Source organism: Rissa tridactyla, chromosome 11 (assembly GCF_028500815.1).
Source record: "Rissa tridactyla isolate bRisTri1 chromosome 11, bRisTri1.patW.cur.20221130, whole genome shotgun sequence".
NCBI lineage: Eukaryota > Metazoa > Chordata > Aves > Charadriiformes > Laridae > Rissa > Rissa tridactyla.
The window spans coordinates 14873257-14897320 of NC_071476.1; the positions used below are offsets into that span (position 1 = coordinate 14873257).

General features: G+C 40.0%; 1 protein-coding gene across 1 annotated transcript in view; it reads left to right on the plus strand.

The window, feature by feature from the left end:
* The first annotated feature begins 239 nt into the window (after positions 1–239).
* The window catches only part of TENM2 (teneurin transmembrane protein 2), a 1855021-nt gene continuing 1831196 nt past the window's right edge, over positions 240–24064 (plus strand). Inside the window, exon 1 of the mRNA XM_054217271.1 lies at positions 240–485. The gene's annotated coding sequence lies outside the window, so the exon portion shown is untranslated. The remainder of the gene's footprint in view (positions 486–24064) is intronic.

Sequence of the window (24064 nt, forward strand, 5' to 3'; positions counted from 1 at the left end):
AAAACCAAGCAGAAATACACCAAGCTGAGTCCTGCGTATTCTCAGAGAGATGGACTCAACAGATTTTCATTAAATTGCTTAATTATGTTTGTATAAAAAGCACCTGGTTTCTTCTAGTTTTAAAGTGACTGTCTGACCCAGCAATGCCTTGGCTAAGTAAAACAGTGACTGTGAAGAAAGTTGTAGATGCCAGGGTGGTGGTGGGGAACCTTTTTGTTTCTTTTAGGTAGGAACAAAAATTCTCATTTAGAGAGCAAATTAAAAACCTCATTTTTCAAATGGAGTTACTGTGCTGCCCCACTTTGTGGGCCAATGAAATCAATGTGATCAGGTATGGGCATGAAATAGCACTTGTTGATTAGATCTAACTCACCTTTTTCTTAAAGCCCAGCTGGGGGGTAGGAGCTGTTTGTTCCTGTTGTGCTCCCGAAGATATGGGACCCTCTTGAAAGATCTGAGTGGGCACCCAGAATGGGAGGATTCAGGTATGGTTATTTACTTACCTAGGTAATATCTTGTAGAAAATCATCCAAATGTACGTCTAGTTAATTGTTAAAATAACTCAGTAGGATCAGATGTGGGTCATATTTCTACTGAAATTGGGAAAGAGACCAAGACCTCTTTCTTTAAAGCTATCCTGGGGAGAAACTGTGCCCTCTGCACTGTTGGGTTCAATGGAGTTTAGAGAACCAAAATTGTTCACTCAAGTGTTTATTGAGGCCTGAGATGAAACCAGCAGTCAAATGCTGAACAACTGTGGTTGCTTTGGCAAGCTTGGCTTGATGTTTGAGTGCTGAACTATTTACAGTTTTACCAATAAAACTCTTTTTCCCCTCTTCTCCCCTCTTCACCCCCAGCAGAAATAAGCTGGTTTGTTCAGATCCACCGAATCCAAGTGGGATGCTGGGCATGGAATTCAGCTAAAACCCAGCCACAAAAAGGTTTATGCAAGAAATAGAATAACAAGCAGTGAAATTCACAAAGCACCAGCTGAGTCATGCTACTTGGCTATAGTTTGGTTTATTCCTAACTTTCTGCAGATAAATGGATCACAGTGGATGTATTTGGAGTTAAACTTCATGATGAAAGAAGTAGGAAAATAAGTAATAAAACTTAGACTTGTTTTGGGATTTGTTTTCTTCTTTTCCTGTGTGTGTGCAAAGATACAACAGTGTAAGTGGCAAAAATCAAGTGATTTGCTCCTTTAATTTTGTCTGATCAGCTGTAGCTCTAGATTATCATACAGCTTTCCTGAAGATGATTCATTCAGTCTGCTTTAAAAATGTGAAATGATTGATAACAATTTTCTGTAGAGAAAGCCATGTTTAGTTAAACTGCAAGCTTCCCCTAATGAAATAATCTGCCAAAATCTGGGCTGTTGTCCACGAAATGCAGAGAGGCTGAAAAACAAAGCGTGTTGATTGCTAGCAAAGACCTATTTTCACTGTCAATCAGGGCTTTTTATTTCAAGCTGGACAAAAGTTTTAAATGTGATTTTGTAAGCCTTTTGCAGCAAGTCTGTGGCATTTCAGGAAACTCAGGGATCATTTATTCAGGGAAAAAAATTTCACCCCAAATTTTGTCCTTTTTCATCTTCTTTGTGCCAGTTTGAGCAGATTCAGTTCTGTGTTTCTTGTTTCCACAGAAATAGCATTTGCCCCCATGTTCTTACTTTGCTAGCCCTGCTGTAGTGAGGAATTTGTAGAAATGAATTAAAGAAATGGGGATATATTTGCATCACCCCATAAGCCATATTATCACTCACTGTCTCTGGAGGAAAAAAAAGGCTGAAAGACTTCCATTTTCCTCTAAGGATGGGAGTTTTGTAAACCTTTAACTGATGTATCAACGTGCCCTCGGTGCCTTTACCTTACTTGGACTGTAAACTATACTTTGTTGTAAGAAGCCTGTGTCTCAGCTTTGTTCCTAACTAATGCATTGTCAGGAGAGCAGATGGGAAAAGTTACAGAGATTTGTTTGTTTGTTTTTGCCAGAAAAAAATTGCAGGTTGGTTTAAGAACTATTGTTGGGTGAGGATTTGCAAGAAAGGCAGTTTTGGAATGATATCCTCCATGCTTGTGAGACAAGTGGAGCTGGCTCTCTTTAGCTTGACTTTGTGTCGGCGAAGCTGAGCAATGTTCTTTCCTTACGGCTAACCTGGACTGAGGCTGTGCCTTAACACAAGAAACACATTTGTTTCCAAAAGAATTTGTAGGTTCAAGGTACTGTAAAGCTATGTGAAGTTCTTCTGTGTACATCGCACGTAAGCAGAAGGTCTTTGGCAATCACCTGAAGTTGCGAGCAAAAATTTATCTGATTTTGTTAAATAGTTCAGATTAGGTGATAACATGCTAATGATGGCAACGTTTCGTCAAGTCTGTCTTGAATTTTCTGTTACCTCTTTTGTATTCCTGATGGGTGGAAATACATTACTTCTTTTCTCTGGGTTTGTAATTAGGGACGGTGCTGTCTGAAGAACTGTTGCTGCGGAGCTCTGTGTTGTGCACTCCAGTAATTGTAGTCCTCTCTGGGAATTCAAGGGGAAACCTGAGGTATCAGATTTGTCAAGCACTTTTCATATAATAAGCTTTTTCTCAGATTCTCAAGTGCTGAGGATGACTTACTACTTTGATTAAGAACCTTTTTAAAAGGTGCAAAGTCTTTTTCTGTCTCATAATTCTCACTTGTACAATTGGTGTCTTCCTCCTGTCCGTCTCCCTCCTCCAGCAGATGAACTGTTCTACTAAAAGGCCAATTTAGTCGTCATAAAGGGATTTTCATAGTCAGGATGGGATAAAGCAGAGTGTAAAGATGTAGATGTTCGTATGTAATGAGGAACTGTTTAAAGGAGGATTGATTGCTGAAGCAGATTGCTGAAGCAGATAGCTGTTAGTTCACGCAGGCATACATACGTAGAGAGAAAATATATGTATGCATATGTATAGCTTTGTCAGCGTGATACTGACTGATGGAGAGACTACAGACGTTAAATAGATATCAACTTGGACAGCTCATGGGAACATGAATTACTAGCAAATCCAGCTGCCCATCTCAAATGCCATTATGCTGCCCCTCATCATGTCCTGTTGTGATGTGACATTGCACTGCATCGCGGCATTGATACAACACTACACAGCAAAATGCAAGGTAATCTACCCTGTTGCATCCGGAAGAGGAAAAATAAACATTTGCTGTCTGTCAGTTTGGATAGCAAGTCTCTTATCAGCTTTTACAGTGTTTGTAAGTGGGTTAAGAGGGTAAGTGTCCATGGTTCACTAGTTCAACGTGTCTGTGCTGATAACACAAACTAATGTGTTGTTAAAGCTACTAGCAAGTTATTTCTCTCTGCATTGGAGTACTGTACAGTGAGCTGGAGGTGCAAACTCTGACAAACAAACATTGGTTATAGCTGCAAGAAGAATTATCACTGAATGTAGGCTGTATTCATAGAAGTTGGTTTCTCTTGGTGGATTCTGGCAGTGGGGAAATGGCAGATAAATATTCTTTTCTCACTTCTCATTGCACTGTCTGACAGGTAAAACAGACAATTTTGCTTAGTTCTTAAAATTGCAGTTGTACCACTGGATTCTGAGTCCCTGCTCCTGTCACCTAAATGGTCTGGCAAGGGGTGGCACGGCTGCTGGGGAGACTGGGAACAAGGGGAGCCCAGAACCGGGAAAGCCTCCGCTCCAAAGTCCTGCTCTGTTAGCTGACAAGGGAAAGCATGTGCTCTACAACTTAGGTGGTAGAGACGTGTTTGGCTGCTAGTCATTCATAGCCGTAAAGAGGAAAGCAAAGCTAGGAGGAACTCTGAGGAAAGGTGGAGGGGTTTTGCTTTTTGAAAGGGGGACAGTAAATTTGGTTGTTTTACTCAAGACAGCTGCAGTGCAAGCACATGGCTCTTTGCCTGGCCTTCATTCAGTGCTGTCCTGGAGAGTGGAAATTTGTTTTGAAGTAATGTGTAAGAGTCAACTCTCGTGTACATGGTGTTAGAAAGGTTCTTTAAATTACAGAAGTACACTTGATGCAGGACGTTAAGCCCTGAATGGGTTAGGAATCATGTAGTTGAGGTTGTGTTCCTACTAAAGACTGCCTGTTAGGCAATAGTTTGGGTGGGACATAGGGGAGAAGGAAGCAAAGGTAACCTGTAGTGAAAATGAGTCATTTTTGTATTCTTAATTTTCATTTGCAGAATATATCACGCTAAGCTTGTGTGTACTGCCAACTGGATGCAGCCTGGGCTATGTTCCTGTTTCTGCCACTGATTTATCTCGATAGAGGTTTCTCTGTTTCTTCGGGTGTGTGTTGATATTTGAGGATGCCGTGATACCTATTGCGTGAAGATCATACTGCATGTTGTTTCCTAGTGAGAAAACCTGGAGAAGGCATTTGCATTTGAGCGGAACATGATTCTTTTTTCTCCTGTAATACCAGATAGGGTTGGTTGTTTTTTCCAGGGTCTCAAAACCAGGAGATTATGCCAGAGGAGTATGTGAGTTACTTTGTAGCTTGTTATAATCCAGTTTGTTTCCTCTATCTTTAATATATTCTATTGTGCTCCAGACAGCATAAAGATTGCCTTGGAAATGTCCCATTGAGTGATCTGGTAAGGAGAAACAGCACGTGAAAATGCTTTGTAAAGCACCATAACTGGGCTTCCGTGGCAAGGAACAACAGGCTTGGTTCTGCTCCAGCATCTGCCGAATCAAGTAACTGAAACTCCTGTTTAGTACCCAGCATAAAAGAAATGGAATAATACTGTTAGAATGTTATCATGGGAAAATGACTGTGCCTCACTGAAGCATGACAATAATGGTGCAGAATTATGCTGCAAAAGCATACTCATCTTGTGGTATAATCACTAAAACATATACTCTGTGGTGTTCTTCATAAAGGCTTTATTACGGATCCTCTTTGTATTAACACACTGTCATGAGGCCAAAATTGGCGTTGTCTTTGGAGCATTCTGGAGGGGAACCATACTTTCTCCTGCCCCTTTATCTAGGGCTTATAAATGAAAAAGCACTTAGTAGGATTTGTAGTCTTCATTAAATGATTGTGATACTGGATTTATCTTGTCCTACGGGTAAAAGCTGCTTGTCCTCTCAATTTCTTTGCAGAGCTGTTCAGCTGAAGCACTCCCAGGACAGAGCAAATGGGCACAGTGGTGGAATTACATTCTGGAGGGAATGAGACAAGCCTGTTGTAACGACTTTGCTGCTTGTCATAATAGCTAGCTGAGTAGTGTGGGTAAGAATGTGGCTGTTGGCCACTTTTGCGTGTTTTCTGACCCAGAATCTTGCCAAGGGTCAGTCATTCACTGTTGAAATTAAAGCCCCTTTGACAGTGTCCTGATAAATGTTGTTTGAATGGCAGCAATCCATCGATGCCTATAGCTCCAGACCACTTCTGAAGTCTCTTCTCTCTTATTATCCCTAGCGCTGAGTGCCACGTGATACAATGAAGATGTATTGGCTTCCCACCAGTTGATAACACCATTCATATTAACATATGATAAAACTTTTTTTGGGGAGCATTTTTAAGTTGCACCCTCAATTATGCATTTAACTATTCATGTCATCAGTTTTGAGGAAAGGGCCTCGTTTTGCTACTGGAAAATAAATGTGACAGTGCGTATTTAGCTGTGAATTGTTGGGATGGTGTTGTCTGTGCTCTGTGGCTTTGAACGGGTGAGCGAGGACAGTGGCTATGCAGCCCTGGAGCCCTTGGCAGCCGTTTCACCTGCAGCTCAGCATCCTGCTGCGAAATTACGAGAATGCTCACTACTCTTTCATGGAGACTAAATGTTTTTGGTGGTTTTATTCCCCTCATGAAAGATGAAGGCTGATTGTCTGCAGAAATATGATTTCCCTATGCACACAAAGCAAGGGAGGGTTCTTTGTTTAGTATCTGCTTTGCTGTAGGCAAATTTGTCTGATTGCAGGGGCGGTTACAGGGGGCAGCTTGCTGGGGAAAGTTTCTGGGATTATAATATAAAAGCTAAAGAGGTATGATGCTAATAGGGAATGATTGACTTCTGGGAAGTATTTTTCATGGTTCCAGTGCTGCTCTGACATTTTCACAAATAGCACCTGTACCAGCACAGGCCAGGGAAAGCAATGCCTTGTGCAGCCGTCTGCAAGTGCCGGACCCTGGAGCTGGGTGGTGCAAGGTCAGCTCGGATAAGGAGCCTGCTGACTATTTGTCTCCTTAGCAGTATCGTCTCTCTTGTAAGAGGGTGTGGGGAGAAGAGCTGTAAGCGTGGAAGAGAAAGGGCAATTTTTTTCTGTTAGCAGGACTCTGACTCTCACACTTTGGATGATAATATTAGTGTTTTATTCTTCCCTCTCTTGTCTGAACTTTACTGGTGCCCACACATAAACTCTTCAGACTCATAATGGTTTAATTTTTCAAAAGTAAATGTAGCCTCCTATCGATTCTCCTACCCTTTCTATTTATTTTTTGTGTGCTTCAAAATGAGCCCTTTTCACTGCATCAGTATGTTCTCCCACCCTCAGTGCTTGGGGCACAAAATGTAAATTTTGTTCCTTCAGAGTTGTCATATAGTCATGATAAATACAACTTCTTTTAAGAGTAGTGAGAACAGAGACTGAGAGAAATGGAGAAGTATGCTATATATTTTAAAAGGCAATTCACCCACACCTACTTGGGAAGAAATAAGCAAGTCCCTTGGGAATGCTTCCTTTCCCCTCCTGCTCTGCAGTCTTCACACGGGCAATACAAGAAATTGGTGATAGTTCTCACTAGGTTTTGATTTATCTTCCCTTTTCCCTGTATCCCTGTTTGCCCACTCTGCTTGCACACACTGATCTCTGTTACTGTTGTAACGCTCTTCCCCTTTGCACTGATCTCTTGTTTCTCATTCCAGTCCCTTTCGTCTGTTCCTCCAGGCCTTCTTCCAGTCTTGCTTTCTGTCCCTTTCTCCTTAAAAGTGGATGCACACCAGGGCAAACTGCAGGCATGGAGGAGCTTGACCACGTGTGGACATCCCTGTAACAATTAGGCATGTGGTGAAAATATGACTTAACCGAGACTTACTCCAGTTAGCCTTCCTTCAGTGGTCTAGAAGGAAACTAGCAGTGGCAGCAGTTGACTGTTATACAGTCTGTGCTGCTTTAGTTTCAATGTGATCGGAACCAGTGCGAGCCAGACCAGGTACCTGAAAGTGTCCCGCAACCTTTCTGCTTATTGAGACAGTGCCGGCAGAATACGTGCAGCTTATCATTTGGAAAAGACCATTCTCCTGTATTTTGTTGTGGTAGCCAGAGTGGGGCATTTTGCTACTTTGTAATTATGTTGGCTACATAGTGATAACTTCAGGATCCATATCTGAGCACTGTATGAGGTATAGCCAATGGGGAACCAATTCAGATACGTCTTGCTGCCCTCGTATCACTTCCTCCGTTCCCCACCTTGTCAAAGGAATTTGTCCCTCACCTGCTGCAAAGGGCTGCAGGAACTCAGAAACTCCTGGTGAGCTGGGAAAACTTCAGTCATTTCTTTTGCTGTCTACAGAGTCTTGAAGCATCACAAAGTTCTTCTGGAAGAGTATTTCCATACGGATGACTGTTAGCCTCAGAGCTGAATAGTAGGGTGAACGACAGAAAGTTGTGTTTCTTTGTTTTCGGTGCCAACAGTGCAGTTTTCCCCATCTTTTTCCCACAAGCGGCAGTATACAAGTCAGGCAAGCCTACTTGCTTTTGACATGTACTGCATACCCGTGGGCTAATGGGAAGAAGTGGGTGTGTTATGCTGGCGGGAGCAACTTGTAGGACAAACCTATGTAAGAACAAGGCATTACTAATTTCAGTACATGTTACAAATGTCTCTGTGCATCTAATGTCTATTTTATATATTTCTGACCTTTATTTCATGGCCTTTGTCACTGTGGTATCTTAGTGCTGAAAGAAGATCTTTCACTTTGTAGGCTTTAGATATTGATTTTTCCCGTAACTGTCTCCTCTGATTCAAGGAAAAAGAGAAATATGTAATTTTAACTAGTGCAACTCATATCACAGCCAGATTCAGTATTAAAGTACTAGATAGGCATACATCAAATATTACCTTTTAATACCCTTATCAGTGCTTTTAATGCACTTCTTTGTTCTGCAAGCTCAATATGTGGAGGATTTTTTTGAACTTTTTTTTTTTAAATAGGATGTTAAATGGCATTTCATGTTGATTCTCAGCACTTTAATAGGTGTCTGCTGTCAATAGCAGTGTCCTGGAGGCACACATTGAAACCACACTGCCTACACCATTTCTTTAACTCGAACTGTGCTCACGCTTCTAAGGTGGACATGATATTAATTAAGATAAGTCCTTGGGTATCATATGTGAGCTCAGATCTCTGTAAATAGAAATGTCAGTGATGCTGGCGGTGAGCTGAGCGAGAGGTTTTGTCATTGTTGCCTGCATTACGTTGTGCTGTGTCCTCAGGTGGAGGTAGTGGAAGTCTTTGTTTCAGTCTGTTCCTCGAGCAAATAAACTGAGTGCTATCCAAAGATTTGGAATATTTTAAAAGTATTAATCAACCTTCCTAATGGTTGCTATTCAGCTAATCATGCTCAAAATGGCAAATGGTTGTAAAGATGTCAAAGAGATACCCAGAACACCCACTGTTTGAGCTCTTCCCATTCTCATTAAAATAAGCTCTTATGGCCCAGCTAGTGTAATCATGTGATAAAAAACTCAAATTAAGAGCATTTAATAAAAAAACATGGTGGGGAGCTTTGTTAAGGATCTTTTTAGTGTATTTTTGCATTCATGCTAAGGACATTAGAAATAATTTAATCATTGCCTGATTATAAGAATGTTAGAAATAATGGGATCATTGCCTTATCACATGTGGGCTAATTCAGAGGCTCATTATTTACTTGTCAGGCATTAAGCATCAAATCAATTTGGCTTGATGCTTGAAAGCAGGAAATTTAAGATGAAAGTTGCAACGAAGATTAAGAAGTAAGATTAAACCTAACAAGAGCAGAACAATTTTCCGTGCTAGAGTCATGCCTGCAAACAGATAGATGGATAAAGTCAGTCTTAATCTAATGTATTATGAAGCGGTAATAGGTTGTGGAATGAATGGCTTATGGTTTCGGACAGAGTGATACTTTCAGTATCTCCACATCTTTGGTTTTCATGTGATCCATAGCTAGGGTTGAGATTTTCAAATAAACCTTTTCTCACATATTCTTCCTTTAATGAAAATATCTTCCTCTTAAATGGTTTATAAACTGAATACTATTATACACAATCACTAGAATAAAATCCATTCTTCAGTATTTTTGCAGGTTTTTTGTGGAAAAAGGGTTAGGGCTGAGTTCCAAAACTTCAAAGTTCAGTGGGTTGCTCTCCTTTTTCTGTAGCAGTGTGTGGATGCGTGTCTGTGTGGTTCTTTGTTTTTTCTACAGAAATACATTCTTTTGTGTATGAAAGCAGATTCAGAGAATGAAACTTCCAAGGGTAGGATACCAAGCCAAACTGAAGGGGGAGAATAAGAACAAAGATGAATTCTTTAATGGTGGGTTTGATGGAATTGTATCAGTTTCCCCCTGTGAGTATCTTAGATTAGGAAACTTTTTACAATGTTACAGAAAAATTGAAACATCAGTGTTAATTATGGAGGTGTGTTCCTGTGCTGCTATTTCCTGGTGCAATTCTGGTTTGTTGTGTTTGAGGTCTTGATTGTGAGAGAAGATGGTTTAAAACGAAAGGCTTGGGAGGGAGGAGGGTCTTGAATTTTGCAGAACCAGTTCCTTTGCCTCTGAATTATTTTGAAGTTCTCTGCCTTTTTTGTTCTGCAGATTGGACAGATTATAAGTCTACTTGGTAGTCGGTTTATATCCATGTAAAGGCAGAGGAGTCTCTGCTTCACTTCTCAAGCTTCTGCCTTTTTCAGCAGTTCTGCAGAATTCAGCGTGTCACCTCTTAGTGAGTGTTGCGGGCGTGCAGTGTGTCTCCAGTGTGTAATCAGAGGGGCTGAGCCTCAGAAATGAGCTTTTACAGAGCTGTCAGAGAGCCCTGCTGCTGCTGAAGAGCCAGGTGTTGGACTTGCTTCTGGGGGCTTTCACACTGCAGAATCTTCTTGGGGTGTCAAGTTTTGCCTCGTGTGCCAGAAGATCCATAGGGATACATGGGTGGAATAAGTCCCCTGCATATATTATGCTTGCTGAATTAATCTTATTTAATACAAGTTGTCAGACAACATTACTATAATTTATTTACATAACTTGAGGGATTTACTTCACATTAGTTTAACCTTGCAGAACGTGTAATGTGTATCTGTGCCACTGCCCTCGGTTTCCTGGAGTCAGCCTGCGTGAGTGTTTCTCAATTTGTGATTGATATGTCTTCCAGCTGCTAATGGGGGGAGGTGGTGAATGTAAACACTGTTGTTATAAAGATCTGATATTTGGAGCTCTCCTTATTGTTACAGTTATTCAATTAAATGAACTGCCCTGCCTTGCGCTTAATTCAGGAAAAAATACGTTCTAATTAGATTCTTTTTCTCCTAAAACAAGGCCCACTATGTTGACCTTGTTTTATACAAAGTAAGACTCTATTCTTTGAAGATGGGAAGCTTGTATTTTGTTCAGGCACTTTTGTGTGTGGGTTTTTTTTAGTGTTTTCTCACTGGAGACACAGACACTATGAGCTGCTCCTTGGAGGCGTTGTGTTCGTAGGTGTACCCCACTTATGACGAAGGAGTTAGAATGATGGTGTCATAAAGAAGCAGCAACAGGTGGGTGCCTGTAGCTGGTCGTTCCTCTCTCTCTGGACTGTGGGTATTGTACAGGGTCTCAATCCGAAGGTATGTGTTTATCTTTTTTTTTTTTTTAAATCAAAACTGACTTTTCTGTAGCTTTTTTTCCCAGTTGTCTACAAAAGCTCTCAATAACTCTATTCTGCGCAATCTAAGAGAAAATCCAGATCCTCGTGCTCTTCAGGTTTTTTGAATTTTGGTATGATGTATAAAATCTATAGGACGTATGGTTGAAATTGCTATTGCATTTAAAACTGTAATATAAAATGCACTTTTATAATTCATGAAGGATAATCATGGGGAAGCTGGACTTTCAGTGTACTGTCTCAGATGTGGTCTTCTGAATACCTCCTAGGAGAGAAATTAGATCCAGAGACACAAAAAGGAACTTGTTTTTAAGGAGAGAGGGCATGAGATGGCTCCTGCAGAAAATCTCTTACTTGTTACTGCCTTTAGAGTTCACAAGGTGGAAAGGGAGAGAAATACATTTCATGTGCAGTAGTTACTAAATGAGGGACTGAAAACACGACATTGACATAGCGTCTCCTTTTCAGAATAGAAAATCCTGTCACCTCGTTATGGGCTGTGGATAATAAATTTACATTCTGTGAGGTGCACATGGTGGAGGAAAGGTCTGTTTAATAAAAACAAGAGGTGGTTTGAAGCTCAGAAGGCTTCTCAGAAGGGAAGAATACTCTCATTGCAACAGTGAAAATGAGAAATCATTTCAGCAGTTGTTCCCAATGCCTCAAAAAACTGAAAAAAATGTCCACTTCTGGCAGCATCTCAGCTCCCCTCACCTCCGGGCAGGACTCTACGCTTTCCCTTCTCCTCCAGCTCCGCCCCGGCTCTGTCGAGGCAGCGCTAAGGCAAGAAAGCAAACTTCCCTGAAGTGGAAGGAGAAACAAGAAGGCTGATAATCTTTTACCTGAGCCAGTATCACTGAGATAAAGTAAACACTGTCTGCATCCCCATGAAGGAAACCTTTTAATTTTTGTCCCTTTGCTGCATAAGGGAGAGGCCAGTTCCTGTTTTATTTATGGTGAGAGCGGAGAGTAGTTCATCCAGAGGAAATTTGCCTCTAACATACAATTATATGCAAGATGCCTTTTAATGACTTAAATATAGAGCCAACCTGTTCTTTCCATATTTTACAGTCAGATTGTTTGTTTCCTTGGCACAGGAGAAAAGACACGAAACTGGTTTTGGCCTTGTTTTCTGACCCACATTGTCTTATTCTCCATACCATCCATTCCTCCTTTCCCACTGGTGCCAAGTTCAAGGAAAAGCCCAGGTGTTCAGAGCAAGCTGAAGGTTTTGCCTTAAAAGCATCTGATGTGTTTTATGGAGGAAGAAGAAGATTGAGAGGCAGTGTCTTCCTCAAACTGCCGATTGGCAAGGTTTCCTCCTGCCTGCTGCTATTGGAGCCCCATCTTGGAGATGCTCCCTTAAGGGAAGACTTAAGTGGAAAGGTAGAAAAATCATTCCAGAATACAGGTTCCTTTCTGGTTGAACAGAAATGAAAACTATTTGCTTTTCTAATTTTGGAACAGCACCTAAATTATGGGGGAAGAGAACTTTTTTTTTTTTGTTAAAGAAAAAACAGACATAAATTGAGGGCCAGACACTGCCGTTTCACATCAGCTCTGCGAGGGTCAATGCCATTGCAACAATGCTCCACTTGATGATATGCCCCATAAAGCTTAGTACTGGGGGAGAAAATAACGTTGCAGGAGAGATATTTATGATTACAATCGCTTAAAGCAATTTTATCGTGTTCCTGTTGGGTTGTAGCATATTTATTCAGTTGAAGCCATTTCCATTTATGGAAGTTTCCTGTAGCAGCAGAAATATTGCTACAATTTTGTTTCTCACGAGTAACTTGTCAGGAAAGATTAATGAAATTTCTGTTCATCAGGATAGCACTTACATGCTTAGTTATACAAAGGTGCGCTGCACGATAGTTTTGAATTTCCTTTTTCCATTTCATTTCCCTGTCTTTTGAATTCTGCTTTCTAAGTGTCTGAGTTCATTTTCATTATTTCTTTGTCTGTTCCAGTTAAAATCTTGATTTTTCCGTGCGTCTTCTATCCACAGTTCTGTAGAGCGTTATTTAACAACAAAAGTTAAATTTGCCAAGTCTTCAGCTGGCCACTGGAGAATATACTGCTGTTTCTTTATTTTCTCCTGATGACCTAAAACCTTGTAGCAGGATATGCCCCAGCTCTTCTCTGCACGTCCCATTTCCTTGTGTACTGTGTGGCTATTAATTAGGGTAAACTCCATCCTTTTTCTTTAAGCTTTTCAAGTGTTTATTTCATTTAAAACACATGAGCTATATATTTAACTTACAGCAATGATGTCATATTCTCCTAATGCAAAATTTGAAGTTCATAATATTCTTTTTCTTAGTAGAAGAGTGGAAAATCCTCCTTTCAGTACAGTACACCCTTGTTTATTTTGAGCATAATGGAAGTATCGCTTTATTATCATACATAGGTACTGTGCCATTTATAGCTAGATTTTGTGTACTATTTTAGTTAGAAGGCTCTATTGTTTCTGCTGAGCAGAAGAAAGATGGACTTGAAGTATTTTGCATAGTATTTTGAGAGGTAGGTTTGTTACCATGGCCAGTTTTGAGCGTGTTGCTGTTCCTGGGAAATACACATTTGTAGGTTTTATGGTTTAAAACATGCTTTAAAGCCTTAGGATTCTTTTCCGCATAGAAGTTCTTAGGTTACGTTCAAAACTAGGACACGCAAATCACCAGGACCGATTAATGAGGAAAGTGTAATAAATACAGCTCGAGAGTAGAAGTTATTAATGTTAAGAGAATACAATTTCTTTGTGCAAATATTTAAACTGTAAAACTTAAGGATAGGACTTTCTCTTCTGGGGATAAGGGATGCCAGCTAGGGCAACGTTTGGGTAAGGTCTGGAGAACTCTCAGGCTTTTGAGGTCTGCCTGGGTGAGACTGGCTAAGGGAAGTGTTTCTCCTATTGCTTGAAGCAGCAGCAACGGGCCAAGTGTAGCAGTAGAGAGGGGCCCTGGGGGGAGGCAGAATGGCACAGGCTAGGCTTTTTGTTTCATTTCTAGGCATTAGGGGTCAGGAAAGAGTTTTGTAGCTTCTTTCAGTTTTTGATCATAAGTATTTATTAAAAGTGTGAAATGTTCAAGGTGTGGAATTGTCAATGAAAACAGCCACAGAGGTTTCAAATTCAGCCCGTCTGCCCAGCACTGAGTGTGGTACCTTTGCTGGAGATTCCGTGACGGGGGTACAGCTGATCCTCTATCTGTCTGAATCCTCCTGTCTTCCACCTGCATGCCCTTCCCTGTCCAATTTGACCACTGAGGTCCTCTGAAACCTTGCTTGAAACCTGCATTTTATATTGATTATTTATTTTCTTTTTTTTTTTTTGGCTTTTTTCTTTTTTTCCCTTTGGAGGGAAGATAGTAGCAGTTCAAGGAAGTAGGAAATAAAATCCAGGCATAGGAGAGAGGAGCTGGGCTTTTAAAATTTGATGACAATAGCTGGCACAGAGGGGAGTGAAGATGAGCTCTTTCTGAGAATAATGGTAATGCGTATAAGCGAGTCATAAACTGATAATGGTACAGACTCTAGTAGGGGTTGTCTGTATGTATACTGCTAAGGACAGGCTCCTACTCGTGTCCGCTGTAGGATGGTCTGGAGGAGAGTCTACCTCCTAAATGCAGAAGCAGCACAGGGTGTCTCTGCTCATCATCCTTAGAGTTCCTGATTTTAATCGCTGTCAACACATCCTACCTGTGTTATTTGCAGGCTTGACTCTGGAGCGATAGTGTCTTATTTAGTGTGTCCTTAGAATGCAACTTTATAGCAATATCAACAGTTTCCAACTAAAGATTTGATTACAGAAAATTAAAGGGAACATTAAAAATTGCAACTTGGAGGTGATCTTCAAACTCTTGAGAGTATCAACTCATGCATTTAAACTTACTGCTGTGAAGCCTGAAGTAAATTACTGCTGGAAAATAGCTAAGTAGTATCCAGTAGGCAATTTTCATGTGTTTCTCATTTCTGTCCTATTCATATCTTTTTATAATAAAAAAAATAACCAACTCTTAACCATCTAGTGATGCCTATAGTTTGCTTGTTTTAGCACATGCTGTCGTTTCTGTTTCGTCTGCTCCTCCTTCATAGTACTTGTTTCTGTTCTTGAATTCTGCCTTAATTTAGGTCTCCAAATTTGCTGCTCCCTGTGGAAGTTGGTGCCAGATCCAGATTTAAAAGAGAAAGCTCATGGAGGGGCACACTGTTCAGTGAATAAGTAGCACTGTTGTCTCTTGTTTCATGCTTAATTAGGAGGAGTGGCTACTGTCTCTACAATCATGTAATTTTGTGACTTTTTTACCTGATTGTTTTTACCGTAGCAAAGGAGAAGGGGTTGTGGCAGTCTAGCTAGAAGTGAGTTCTTGCACTGATACTGGTAATCTGATGTAACTCTTCAGGATTTGCTGCCCCCGCAGTGAAGGGGACTGGCTTCCCCAGTAAACCAAGGTGCATTCTTAAACGTTAGGTGGTATGAGTCTCGCGCTCCCTTCCCCTTCAAAGACTAAATATTGAGGACCCTTGGAGTGTTGTGTGGCACTTACTTTGAGATAAAATATTCCTTTTCAAAATTATATCATAGCTCCTGTGTACTACGAGAATATGGTTTGTTTTTATGAGGAATGGATTATTATGTTTTCTACTTAGAAAGGCGTAAAGGCTGACATTCTTATTAACTTTTTAGAAAATAAATCCTGAACTTACTCTGCATAAAGGCTGTATTATCAAAACATGATGAAGTATGAGACTATCCTTTTCCTGTTGACTGCTTCTTGAGCAGTTTTTTCTCAGTTAAAAAAAAAAAGAAAAAAATGTTCTTTTTACCTACTGTTCTTTGTGCTGATTTCTAGTTTGTGGGTAAGTATAGAGAGTCAGGACGTCATTCATGTCTTGCTGCGAAAGTTGCCTCACGCTCCCTTTTTCTGAGGTTGTGAAAAGGGATCTTGCCTGCCTAAAGCTTACATTTAATAAGCTTGAATCTTCACCATAACCTTATCACTTCCTAAACTGCTCTTCGCAGAGTTATTTTGCATAAACTTTGACATTACCTTTCAGAGTGTTTTTTCCAGTGTACTTGTGGGAGGTCTTTAGTTTTGTTTTTGCCTGTCTGATTTTTCCCTTCGAAATAAAATATGCCCGAGCTAAGTTTCCAGATATGCTAGGGTTAGAATAAAGCATTTGAAGGGAAAACACTCTACTTAAGGGAAGAAGTTAAACTTTCACATTGGACTGGTTGTAGCAGCAGGAAGGCCATCTAAATTGGTTTTGCTACTCCACTTTCTTATTATGCCTCATTTAATGCCAGTTTGTTTGCTTCATCTTTCAGATTGTCTTGAACTCTTTTTTTCCTGTTTACCAGCTGAACATGTTTCTTTGTAAATAAAACATTCTTGCACTCATGTCAATGACTCTTGAATTTTCAGAGTGCCTATTAGAAGTTGCTTTCAGCTGAAGAGGTCACAACAATATCACAGATGCACAGATTGCTACCCGATTAATACAATTATCAACATGCAGAAATTATTACTTGAGTGTTTGCATTGAGTATTGCTTTTATTTTAATGCACTGTTTGAAAAGCGTATTTTAAGGAGGCAAATTTGAATTGAAAATGTTCCCAAGGAATGATTTGTATCTTTTGTGCAGATCAAAGCAGCAAAAACCATTTAACAATTTGTCTGTCTTTGATGAAATCTAATGGGTTTTCTGCATTTCTCTAAATGCAGTAACTTGACACAAGTCTATTATTTGTTTTTAATGCTGTAAAAGCCGGTGTTATATTACTTAGTGTTCTTAAGACTTCTACAATGAAGATTTTTATTATGTTACATATACAAGCAATTATGTTTGACAATTTGGATGCACACTTGAATTGGCAGCCACTTCGGCATTCTCACCAATAAAAACATTAAGCACATCTATTAAAAATGTTTCTTCCGTAATTTATTTTTTCATAAGCTTTCAGCTCTACCACAAAAGCCTCCTGTCTCCTTTGCAGCTAATTTTCTGCAGACTCCTTTACAATTTAGGGATGAAAACTCATGTTGTGATTAGGTTGCCCTAAAAAAAGGGCCAAGTTCTGATGGCATCAAGAAAAGGCTAGAATTAGATTGGAGCTTCCTGAAGAACTGTAAAACACGTTAAAAAATTTGATGTAACAATGCTTAGCATGGTCCTGATGCAAAACCATTCTGAGGTCCGTGAGAGTTTGGGCTCCCTGTAGCTGTGCTGATGGAGAACTGCTCTGTTCTGATTCCTGCTCTCGGGTAGATGGTGATTCCAAGAGCCAGCCTGGCAGGGTCGTGGTTGAGCAGCCTGTATATTTCATTTGTTTACCTGTGTCGTACGGTAGAATGCAAAACTATAAAACAAGCCTAGCATGAAAAAATGATGTACATCAAGCTGAAGAGTTTCTTGTTTCCCCTACATGCATTAACTGTGGTGAATTGGCCTCTCTAAGTCAATATTAATTTTTATAAGTGACCCTTTTCTTTGAGAAGTTATTTAAATAAGGCCACAGTTCAGTATGTGGTCATCAGTGACTAATAGAAATATATATGATATATCCATATAGTCATCTGTGCAAAACTTATGGGTATAAATATGGTTGTATATTCTGTACAGGAAGAATGAAAGAGTTCATTGTGATATATAGAATCATGGAATTGTCTAGGTTGGAAGGGACCTTTCAGATCATCTAGTCCTACCATCAACCTCACTCTGACAAAAATCATCACTAAACCGTATCTCTAAGCACTATGTCTGCCCATCTTTTAAATACCTCCAGGGATGACGATTCCACCACTTCCCTGGGCAGCCTGTTCCAATGCTTGATAACCCTTTCAGTATAAAAATTTTTCCTGATATCCAGTCTAAACCTCCCCTGGCGCAACTTGAGGCCCTTTCCTCTTGTCCTGTTGCCTGTCACTTGGGAGAAGAGACTGACCCCCACTTCGTTACACCCTCCTTTCAGGCAGTTGTGGATAGTGCTAAGGTCTCCCCTCAGCCTCATTCATCATGTGAAAAGGGGAAATAAAAAGCCCCAAAGATAAAGTTCGTGGATGGAAACACTTAACCACATATTTCTGAGATGGGGGGAGGTGCAAGTTCAGTGTCCCATCAGGATATGTATGTAAAGCTAAAACAGGTAATAATGCTGTAAATGTTACTGAGCCAGTCTGACTTGCCGCGATATTGATTTAATTTTGTTCACTGAAGCAACAGTATGTGTCAAGTGAAACACCTGTATTTGTGGCCATGAGTCTTCTGTGGGTAAAGCAGCTGGTGATGAGGATGACGTGTGCACACAAAACAGTTGCCTCATAACTGGGTGAACAATCGTCCCCCAAATTAAAGGAATGCCTTGGTATGTTTAGTTATCAGCCATTTAAGCATAAGACTCAAGCAATCCCAATCAAATTAATTTTGTCAATTAGAGTGAGCAAGAATGTGTTCTATGGAGAATATTTTGATTTGGCCCGCAGGATTATCTTTGTAGGAAAAAATGAATGTGCACCCCAAGGACAGTGAACCCTTCCTATCTCTCACTGCCTTCAGCCAAACTCTTAGTTCCTTAATTGCAATAAATACCCAGAAACTCTAAAGGAGTGATTACAACTTGTCTAAAAAAATCTTCTGACTTATTTGTACCGTTTTTGTCTCTTGCTATATTCTGAGAGAATATGTGTTGACTTACAAGAATGTTTGACAGTACTTTGAATGTTAAATGTAAGAGGTCTTTTTAAAGCTAAATCATAAATCATGTGTTTGTCTCAGAAATCTGCCATTCAGAGTTACTTATTATAAGTTATGATGGTTCCATTGGGAATAGATGAAGAAAGATGAAATGCAGCATTGGATACTGGAAATGTCTCAAATACAGAAAGCTGCAAGTAAGGAAATTAGAGAGGTTGGAGAACTATTCGGAATATGTGTTTGAATAATGAATTCTTCTGTGTAGGTAGCAATGTTTTCTTGGATATCCTACTGATAGAAATAGACATAAAATGTATGTAAGAAATGAGCAATTAGTAACGCTATCGAGTGGTTTGGCTAACAGGTCAAAAATGCTGTGAACTATGCTTTGTGTGTCTGCCTGTCCAGAAATCCATAAAATGGGAGAGAAGGTAAGCTTGACTATGGAAGTTGAGTATTGCTTTGATAGGGTTGATAATAGAGACTATTGCTTTGACTATTTGCATGTGATAGAGGGTGACAGTTTTAATTATCAACTGTGATGGTCTGCTCCTGCAGTCAGAGTGTTTGAAGAAGAGAAGAGTACCAAAGGGAGCTGGGTACCAGGTGGTTCCTTCCGAGCCTTTTTCTGACTCTTCAGTCCCACAGCTTCCTGCTGTTCAGGGCGTTCGGCCTTCTGTGCCCTCTGGCTCGGGCGTTGCCCTGGCACACAGGCTAAAAGAACGTGCTGCTTATGCGTGTCACTGAAGCGCATGTTCTTTAATCTGTTTTAGGAGAGGGGAAGAATGAATTTGCCTAGAATATTTTAAACTTCAGTGAGAAAACGCTCCACTCGCTGTACACTTCCAGCTGGTTGCCTTCTCTCGGTATGCTGATAGATGAGCCTCCTCCTAGTCAAATTTGTGGAAGGCAACAGTCTCATGCTTTCTAGTTTTACGAAATGTCAATAATGGAGTAGTCTAATAAATGAAATTTATTGATGATCACCCTTTCCTCCCTGTTATAGCACGTTTCAGCTCAATTTCATAACAATTTCTAGCTTTAATATGAAATGTCAGCAACGTCTCCAGCATCCACCTTGTTTTTATTATCCACTAATCTTATTTTTATAAGGATCATTCCTGATGCTTTGTACATTTGTAGGCTTTGTATATTTAGTCAGTGATCACAGTGGTATAACAATAGGCTATAGTTTCACATGGAGTAGCTTAAATCTATTTTGGTAATAATATCATTTGCTGATTAATTTGCCAATTTATTCAGTGCTCATTTTATATCAAATAAATAATATCCAACAATCATTCAAACATTGATGACATTTCTACTTAGCTCCATTGGTAAAGCTAGTGGAATAAAACAGTACAGCAAATCGGATTTGTTTATGCAGGCATTGGGTCTGAAATTGGGGAAAAATAGTTTGAATGTGGAACCACGACATCATCTGTATTCATTCATAGCAAAGAGTACTTCAGTCGTCTGGTCCATTGAAAAGTGAATCGGGCAGATGGAGTTTTCAGGGGAATTGTTAAAGGGATTCTGTAGGTCTGCCGGGAGCTGGTGTAAGTATTTAACTTGTTTTATCTCTGGTAATGACATTAAATGATGGAGAAAACAAAGGTTGAGGAAGAGAAGTAAGGAAAACATGCAAATGTCCCATGGCTTCTGCTTTTCTCCTCATGCATGTAAACCAAAGTAGAAATAACCCCCTAGGACATCTTGGGGTCTGAGGCTGTAGTGTCAATGGAAAGGTTCCTTCTGTTCTTGTCTCCATCCTCTCTCAGATCTGACGTTCCAAAGTGTTGTCTGATGGCTGTGTGGGGTCTGAAGCACACCTGAGCACAAGAAGCTCAGCTGCAAAGTAGACTTTTTGTCCTGAGAATTCTTTTTTTCATTGTAAGAAATACAACAAAGCTGTAAATGTATCAGATATCGTGCATGTGTTCACTGTGTTATAAGCAAATGATAGGGATTAATTTCTGTGGTGTGCAGATTAAATACTTAAATACTATAAATTTAGGAGTCTGGGACTGAAAGACTCTCTTTTTCAAGAATGTAATTTTTTTTTTTATTAGGACTTAGCAGCATTTATAAAAAGCATGTGTAATGCTTCTGTGATGAGGATATTGAGTGTATGGTCTTCATATGAGCCTGTACTTCAAATGGTCTATACATAGAGCTTCATCAGTAGTGGTAGCTGAAGGTGATGTTTCTTCAGTACTAGATCAGGATGGATTTCCTTACGATGTGGTCTGTTCGGTGTAAGATTTCTGATGTCAATATTGAGTTAAGGAGCCCTGTCTGTCAGTCAAATATAGTTTAAAGAAGCAAAAGTGTGGGACTAGGATTTAGTGTTTTCAAATACAGGGGCTTTATGGGAGTCAGGACTCTGGACTGGACCTGTATATTTTATATTAGCTTCGTAGATGTTTCTTTTAAGCACTTGGCATAAAAGCGAGAGAAGATTTTTTTTTTTTTTTTTTTTTTTCTTTCTGGAGCCCATGTTCTTCTGTTCCTGCACAGCATCCCAAAGATTTCCAAGCTACACCTTTTCTTGTGTAAAACAAATACGATTTGTTACTAGGGTGGTGTCTGAAGCTCACACTGAGATACGCTTTTTCAAGAGGGACCTGCCAAGTGTGACACCTTTGTTAACTCTGCAAACTTTGAACCAATCACTGAGTTAATCTTTCAGCCTTTTTTCAACATATTCTGGGACTTCCAATTATTTTCTCGAGCTGAAAATCAATACCAACGTGTGCATGTCATGCTTCAGAGACATCTGAAATATGTGACTAATCAGTATTTTAAATAATCTGGAGAGGTGACACGCATGAGTGTAGATCAAGGGAGAGACCTTCCTTACATGCAACTGTGATTCTGTGAAGTGAGGTGTTGTTATAGCAGCTTGTAGGGGGAAAAGAAAGGGAAGAGAGCTGTGAAACCACTAATTTGCGCCTTATGAATATTTACATGCAAAATACTTTTGTGAGTATTTGTGAAACAGATGATGAAATTACACCATCTCCACCAGCACATGCAGCTGTGCGCAGCTGGTTCTACACACAGACCTAAATCATGGTTTTCACACGAGCCTGGTTTAGACACAAGCATGCTGGCTTTACTTTTCTGAATGACGTGGATTTTCTATTACAGCCTCTCTCACATTTTAGGAGATGTTGTCATTTCTGCGGAAAACTTCTACTTGCCTGACCATTGCTGATAGCACAGCCCTGGAGAGAGATGAGGTCTGTGCAGGTGGTGGTGATTCTGGGCAGTGGAGCACGGAGAGCAGATGTGCTGAGCGGCAGTAGAGTGCTGTTCAGGGGTAAGGACTTACTCCAGCTTAGGGGGCGCTCTGCCAGGTCTGTCCACCGCACCAACGCGGGCAAAGTAACACAGACAACCAACCAGGTACGACAATCTTCAAGGCAAAGGTTATGTTGTAGATGCTTATGTTAAGGCTTTAATTCCCTTACCTAGAAATACAGACAAGAAAGGTGGAGGCGGACAAGTACAAGTTCAACTGTTAAGTTCCTGTAAATTCTTTCATTCTCACTGTATATTGTGGCTCTGATTTTGGAACCTATCTGTGGGATCCGAGTGCCCAAGTGTTACTGACAGCAATAAGAAGCAAATAGCCATCCCATGTCGGTGGTTGCATCGCTGTTAACACATGCTTTACAGGTACACACATAATTTAGGCTATTCATATGCTGTGCAAAAAATCTGGAGCAGAGTTAAGGACACAACTTTACTGTATTTTCAGTGAGGAGCACACCTGCCCGTACTTTCCCTTGGGGATAGTTTCCCTGCTGAATACATAACATGAATAGTACCAGTGGATCTGAGACAGAAAATTCAAATATAGTCTAGATGTGCCTGTTTTGGGGGAAAAAAATAATTATAAAATAGTTTATTGGGGTAGGTGGTAAGCTGTATATCTATTTTGTGTATGTACATTTAGTGGATGAATGTATGTGTAGCAGTCATGCTTTTTCTTTTTGCCTTTTGAAATTTCTTGAGGTTTTTTTCTAATGATGAAACTTCTGCATATTTCCCCCTTGCCTTGTGCCTTATCCAGATTTATCGAGAGTAGATTACATATCTAACTTCAATAAAAAATACAGAATAATTGGCGTCAAGAAGAGAAGTGAGAAGGTTTAGAAGGAGATATTTTGACTTTTCCAACTTAAATGAACATATGGTTTCCATTTAAAATCTTTTTTCATTTTATAATGTATTCAAAAGAAAATTATTAGGAATAAATCTGCATTTCTGACACCTCAGGAGAAGTTATGCTATCAAAAGGAAATTAACATTATAAAAATATAGGATGTAATGCATCAAATACGTATATACATACATATCTATACTTGTTTTTAGAAGATTGTTAGTGTTAACATAGTTAAAGTGTTAACATAATCATCTATGTTTAGGGGCCTTGAGGAAAAATCGTCATTCTTTAGACCATGTTGTGCACGTTAACTATTCCCTGGTACTTTTTGATATCTTCTGTGTTCTGGACAAATTCCAACCATGTAGTCATGTTCTTACAGTTAAAGACTCTTAAGTTTCATTTGAATGTGATGGTCGTTACTGCTTCTCTCCTAAACTTTTGTGCAGTATTCCTCTGCAGTATTAAATAGCTGCAGAGCACTTAACAACATTCCGTTCTTGATTATTGCTAAATGCACCCACTAAATTTATCTGGGATGGAAGGTAATGTAGAAACACCATGGTGGTGTTACTGCTTTCAGCAGTGGGTTCCCACAGCTGCTCAGCTTGCCGTCGTCACTTTGCATGGGTGAACCTCTCCATGATGACTGTGGCACTATCTCGGCAAAAGTTATGAACCAGTGATAGTGTATGAGCAGAATCCCAGTGTGTGTATCTCTCAAGCCCTCTGTGAACCACCTGCTCCACTATTTTTTGCCTCCCTTCTATGCTGAACCATAAAGCAGAAGTTGCTGCTCTGGGTGCAGGCTGCCATTGGGAGGTGGAGCTCAACTGCATGGAATTAGGTCAGTCGTATTATCACAGAGCGGAAGGTAGTTGGCCTTGTAGTGACACAGCTTAATCTGTTCAGTTGGGATTAATTCTGCCAGGTAGTGGAAGAGAAAAATTTCAGAACTGAAACAGAGGGAGGAAATGCAAAACAAAGCAGGAACAGCAGCTAAAGAAAATCTTGTGCCAGTAGGCTAATGTATCTAACAAGGACTGATATTTTCAACCCAGAAAGACTGGCAAATCTGTGCAGGTTTTTAAATCAAGCCCAAATAGTAGTATCAATCAAAATTAACAGTTTTTAACATGCTAATTGGATATTTGTATGGTTTCATAGCGAACCTCAGCAGACTTCCAGGCAATTTATCTCTAAATCTTGATAAACCTCTCTCACTCTATAAGCAATCCTAAAGCTGCTTTCCTATCCCCTTTTTCTACTTCAGTAGAGTTTCAGCTTGCATGTTCAATAGAGTGTTGCCGTGTGCATCAGGG